Raw genomic sequence first — 6000 nt, 5'->3', positions numbered from 1 at the left:
CCCGCACCCTGCGGCCCCGCCCCGCCCCCGCCGGCGCGGGCGCCCTCATCTACCTCCCCACGCGCGCGCGCTCGCGCACCACGCGCCCCGCGCGGCCCGCCCGGCTCGTGGCCTCCCGAGAGCAAGGTAAGGGCGATGCGCCGGGACCCGGGCGGCTCCCCCGCCCGGCGCGGCCCGGGGAAGTTTCTGGCGTCGCTGTATTCCGCCGGGCTGGGGGGAGGCCCCCGAGCGGCTGGGGGCCGGGACGGGCGGGAGAGGGCCGCCGGACGCTCTGGGGTCACAAGTTGCCCAACCTGCCATCGGGGCGGGCCGGCGGGCTGCGCGGCGGGGCGGGCGTCGCGCGGAAAGGGGCTGGAGGCGCGGCGGGGCCGGGAGCAGCGCGGGCGAGGGGAGGGCCCCGAGGAACTTTCTCCTCCCCGGAGGGGCTCCCGCCAGCTCGGGCCGCGGCCCCGCTGCCCCAGCGGCCGGCTCCCCGGCTGGAGGGAGCCCGTGAAACGTGTTTGAAGAAGCTGACGCAGTTTGTGACGCTCGCGGCTTCCTGACGGGGACCGGCAGCGGCAGCGCCTTCTCCGAGGAGGGACGAGCCGAGGCGGCGCTCTGGCCCTTCCCCCGGAGCCGCGCGCTCTGGCGCCTAGTTCGGGGGCCGGGGGCTCGGGGCGCGAGCATCCAGTGGCAGCCGGGAACCGGGCCCCGGCAGCGCGCGTCGCTTCCGTTTTGATTAGCTCGGGTTATTATATAAGATGTCACGGAGAGGAAAGGGGCGAGCGGGCGGCGCGTCGGCGAGGGCGCGTCGGCCTTCCGCGAGTGGCGGGGAGGGGCGGGAGGCCGGGCCGGCGGGGACCCACCTGTGCGCCCGCCGCGCCCCCTGCGGGTGCTGCCCGCGCGCCCGCGGGGTCGGGGACTGGAAGGGGGTCGGCGGCCGGGTGGACGGACGTGCTCCGCGCGCCCCTCCCGACCCCGGGAACACTCGGGCAGCGGCCGAAACGTGCAGTTTCCTTCTCGCCGCCTGGCCTGGGTCGACACATTTCTGGCTCCGGGCGTTTGTACTTTGAAACATTTGTTTAATATTAAGGAAGCTGCGTGTGCGGCCGTCCCCGTACGCCCGAAATGTGTGGCCGTGGGCCACCTCCGGGGCGGTGAATGAATCATCGCCCCGCGGACCGGGCGCCGATGATTCATGCGCGGTACACCCCGCGCGTACTCGCCGTGTGCCTCTGCCCCGGGGACCGCGGCCCTTCCGCGGCGGTGACGCCTGGAGGGCCGGGGTGGGGAGAGAGTGCAAAAGGATGGGGTTTATTTTTCCCCCCTCCTCCCGCAGTTTGGGGAAACTTTAGAGGGGGAGGGGTGTCAGTTTGCCCAGATTTCCCGAGGCTTGTTTCCCGTTCTTAGAAGAGTTGCGAGATTCCACCTGGCTGAGCTGATGAGTCGGTGGAGAGCACTGGTTCGCTGCAGGTGTGGGTCCGCTCTCATTAGAATCTGCATGGTGTCAAGTGAGGTTTTGGACTCACTAGAAGGCATCCCTCTAGTAATTGCCTCTACTTAAGTACCGCCAGGGTAATTAGCAGAGAGTTTAAAAGTTAGTGGATCTTAAAAATAAGTAGTTCCTAAATAGAGGGGTTCTACTTAAAGGCTTAGGTTTAGGGCTTTTTTTTTTTTTTTTTTTTTTTAAAGCCAAATCCTACAAGAACCTAGTTTACCATTAATTCAAAACTTTTGACCACTGTGACCACCCTTAAAGACTAACTTGATTCATTCCTACCACACCCTACGCTTTTAAGATTGAGTAAAGGTTTCTCATCATTTAGAGCTCAACTCAAATGGCATTTACTCAGCAAGGCCCTCTTGATTAATTTAAGTGGCCTGTCACCCCTCACCCCAGGGACCACCCCCAGGCCTATTTTATTTTCTTCATAGAACTTAATCACTATCTGAAAAGATTTTCTTTGGGTGTTCTTTAAGTCCTGTCCCTCTTCACTAGAACGTAAGCTCTACTGTGGCAGGAGTTTTCGCCTGGTTTGTTACTGCTGTAACTCTAGTACCTGGAACAGTGCCTGGCATAGTAGGCACTCAGGATTTGTTGACTAGTGAATGAATAAATTCCTTTTCCCTGATTTCTTGGTGAGTCTGTCTTTGACTGTTGAACTTAACTGTAACCTTTTTGTGGGCAAGGCACTAAGATGGGACAGTTCTAACTTTTTTCCTTCCAATTTTCTTTTGGTTGATTCATTTCCTCCTCTGTGGTGTTAAATTAACAGCACAAGGTGGATTGAGCTGTATATCCTAAGATGCCGAGTATGAAGAAAGATAAGCATGTGGAGCCTTGTCAAGAGAAAGTGTAACTGTAGAGGTTAACGGATGATTAAAAATAATACCTGTGCTAGTTGAGAAGTAGAGGATATTGAAAGGAAATTGGCAAAATCAGTTCCCACAGTACTATATGTTTCCAGTGGTATTTGAAATACTGATATTTCTATTTCCTCCCTCCCCACTGCCTGCGCACCAACCTCAAATTTAGCACAGTTTGGGATGGTCCTTAGTAGGTAGCACTTAATATGGTGTATTAATTTAACTAAGTGAATACAAGATTTCCGTCTCTGGCAGGGGCCTCAGCTCTGTTGTTGTTAGTGTCCATAGCTTAACTCCATAGGAGAATAGATAGAAGGAGTTATTTTAAAGTATATTTTTAATTTGAATACTTTAAATGGATTGTAAAGAATTAAAAACTATAATATGTCAGTGATATAATGGAAGAAGGGTTCGAATGTCGTGCTTCATACTACCTCCCCTCAGGAAAAACTTTAGCAAACTTTTTGATTATAAATGATAAACTTTGGAGGCATAGCTTTACATTGTAGGAATCTTCTCAGAACCCAGTTCTTCCTAATTCACTGCCAGAGAAGAGTGGGCTTCCAGCAGTTCCCTTTCTGTAGTAGTGTAATCTCAAGAGTGAGCTCAGAATTTTAAAGCTAAAAGGGACCTTAAAGTTGGTTGGCATAATTCATTCCTTTTTATCAGTTCCTTTACTGAGGAAACTAAGGCAGAGTGGGATGATTTGCCTGGGGAGCAGGACTGGGATTAGACTCAAGTGTCTTGACTTATTGTTTGGAAGTCCTTGAATCAGCCAGAGCTCCCATAGTTGGGGATGAGTGGTTGTGGTTAGTGGATTCTCTGCCTCTTACTGGTGAACTCTCAGAGTGAAATGATGTCGTATTCAACTTTGTACCCTCCCCTGTGCCTTGGACATCCAAGGGATCAACACATACTTGTTGAATGTGGTTAGACAAGTGTATTTTAAGTTAAAAAATTTGTTTAAGAATTGAGAAAGCAGGAAAACATGTATCTTTTCCAGATTAAAAATGTTTTTGACAAGAAAGTCAGGATGTTGGCAGTAATTAACCTTAAAACTTTTATGGTAATGAAGCTGTTGCTTAATTTTCATGCCTCCACAATTTCAAGTAAGATGGCTTACAACTTGTAAGTGTATGCATTTGCTTAGTTGGCGTAATTATTCACTGAAGAAACAGTAGAAGGCTATTTCAGGACACTTGGTAAAGGTTTTGCCTTTGCCACAGCAAGGGAGGTTCAAGAGGGAGGGGACATATATATGGCTCGTATGTCCATGTTGATGTACGAAAGAAACTAACACAGTATTGTAAAACAATTATCCTCCAATTAAAAAAATTGGAAAAGCCTAGACTTCTCAGCCAGAGTTGAGGCCGAAGCTCAGCTATGTCTCTGACAAGCAGGGCTGTCTGTAGCAAGTTACTTAACCTTTTTGAATGTTCTCATTTCTGAGTGGGGGTAATACCGCCTACCTTGAAGGACTGTTGTAAGACTGGGATAATGTATGTAAATTACCTTGTGTGTACTAGGCCCTTAATAAATGGAAAGTTATATTTTGACTTCTGATTTATACGACCAAGAGAACAACTTAATTTCTTAAAGCTTCAGTTTTCTCAACTGCAGAACTGGTGATTGGCCTAGGAGGGGGGGAATTAAATGATCCCTAATGCCTTCTCTAACTGTAGAGTTTAAGGAACTGATAAAAAATACACAGTTCCTGGATATGTTCTAGTGTTTCCTAGTTTATAGTCTATGGGAACTTGAAAATAATTTATATCCTCCTCTTGGGACAAAATTGTATAAATCTTAATTATGTTGAATTGGTTCATAGTGCTTTTCAGATCTACTGTATCCTACTGCTTTTTTGCATATTCATTCTATTTTTGAGAGTTTGATAATGAAACTCCAATTACAAATCTTAGTTTATCTACTTAAAAAATGTAATATATAGTGGAACTATCTGTAACTTCATTATGTGTTTTCTAAGTCTCTTGTAAATGGGTTATCATACTGTCATAATTTAAAAAATAAAAAGAGGAAAAAAAGAATGTACAATCGTCCTACAGTTTTAGTTGAAATTATTCATATATCCTTGATCTAATAAGAGCAGCTGCAAAGATGGTTAATTTCTAGGCCTTCCTAAGAATTTGGTGTAATTAGCTTTGATGATCTTAGCTATGTTTTCATTATTTTATGTGCTATATGCTAGATACAAAGTTAACTTTTAGCCTCTCATTCATCTTACTAGGTATAAGGCAGTATAAGGATGTATATGAGTTAATCAGACATAGGCACCCTTCCTTTGAGAGGCTTAGGAAGCATGTAGGGAGCTTAAGACAGATGCAAGCTAAGTCGCTTCATTTGTGTCTGGCTCTTTGTGACCCTGTGGACTGTCAACCTCCGGACTCCTCTGTCCATCAGATTCTCTAGGCAGAAATACTGAGGTGGGTTACCATGCCCTCCTCCAGTGGGTCTTCCCAACCCACGATTGAACCCGCGTCTCTTACATCTCCTGCATTGGCAGGCGGGTTCTTTACCACTCGTGCCACCTGAGAAGCCCATAAGATAGGTAACCACAGACTTTATTACATGGAGGAACTGTTACAGAGGCGTAAAGTAAATGCTTTGTGATTTTAGAGAAGGAACACACTGTTTCTAGCTGGGGAAAAATGGGGAAATTTTAATTAAGGAGTCTTGAGCAAGGCTTTAAAGAATTGGTAGAGTTTCAACTGGCAGAGATGTAGGGCTCAACCTATACTAAGACTTGAAGGAAAGGATAGATGAGCATACCCAAGATTGGAGAGGAATGTGGTCAAGCTGATGGGTGAGGATCCTTGAGGCAGAAGAGTGGGACAGCAGGCTGCATGGCAGAGGTAGGACCGTGTTGTGAGCATCTTGAACACTGGGCTAAGGACTCTGGTCAGTAGGCTGTAGATAACTATCAACAGTAGTTTGAGTGGGGGAATGATGTGATGAAAGCTGTGCTCTATGAAATCAATTTGTATTGGAGGCGTCCTGGTTAGTCCCAGTTTGAAAGCTATTAAAATAGCTCCCAGAAGAAAAGCACTGAGAACCTAAGTTAAAATAGGGGCAGTTGGGTGGATGAGACACTGTAGAAATAATAAATGCATTGGGATCTGTTGTCTGATTGGATGAAGGAGTTGAGGGAGAAGTCAGACTGAAGCTAAATGACTTTGGATAGTGATGGCGGAAAATGAAATCATCAAGAAGGCCACTAGTGAAGCACCTGTGAGTGCGTGCAGTCAGTGAAGATGTGTCTAATTAATGGAAGCTTGGATTTGGATATATTGATTTCCATCTGCCTATGGAATTGTCCAAATGGATGGCAGCCGTTAAAAACAGAGATGGAATTGCGAGCATCCTTATGACGGGATGCCGAAGCTGTGAGAATGTTTCCAAGTGTGAGTGACAAGGGAAAAAGGCCAGGATGGAGCTCAGAAAAACCATGTTTGTGGGCTTAGAGGGAGATGAAAGAGGCTAACAGGGTGCCAAGAGGAAAAGCTGGAAGAGAAGAAGGAAAAGCTAGGATAAAGAAAGCTGAGGAAGGAGAATTTGGAGGGGCCAATAGGGTAGAGATGCTGAGATTGAATACTTGGGAAAGGTCATTAGGATTGTCAGTGAGACTGTTGTCAGTGG

The 6000-nt window shown here is 47.7% G+C and overlaps 1 protein-coding gene across 3 annotated transcripts in view; it reads left to right on the top strand.

Moving 5' to 3' along the window:
- Positions 1 to 6000, top strand: part of PCGF5 (polycomb group ring finger 5) — a 118551-nt gene continuing 112551 nt past the window's right edge. For 2 of the 3 annotated variants that reach the window (XM_043476025.1, XM_043476020.1), the window contains exon 1: positions 1 to 126. The gene's annotated coding sequence lies outside the window, so the exon portion shown is untranslated. The remainder of the gene's footprint in view (positions 127 to 6000) is intronic. The other variant, XM_043476023.1, reaches the window with a different exon arrangement.

The sequence above is a fragment of the Cervus canadensis genome, chromosome 8, assembly GCF_019320065.1.
Source record: "Cervus canadensis isolate Bull #8, Minnesota chromosome 8, ASM1932006v1, whole genome shotgun sequence".
NCBI classification, from domain to species: domain Eukaryota; kingdom Metazoa; phylum Chordata; class Mammalia; order Artiodactyla; family Cervidae; genus Cervus; species Cervus canadensis.
Note: the sequence above shows the minus strand (reverse complement) of the source record. Positions and strands in the feature narration are given on the sequence as shown.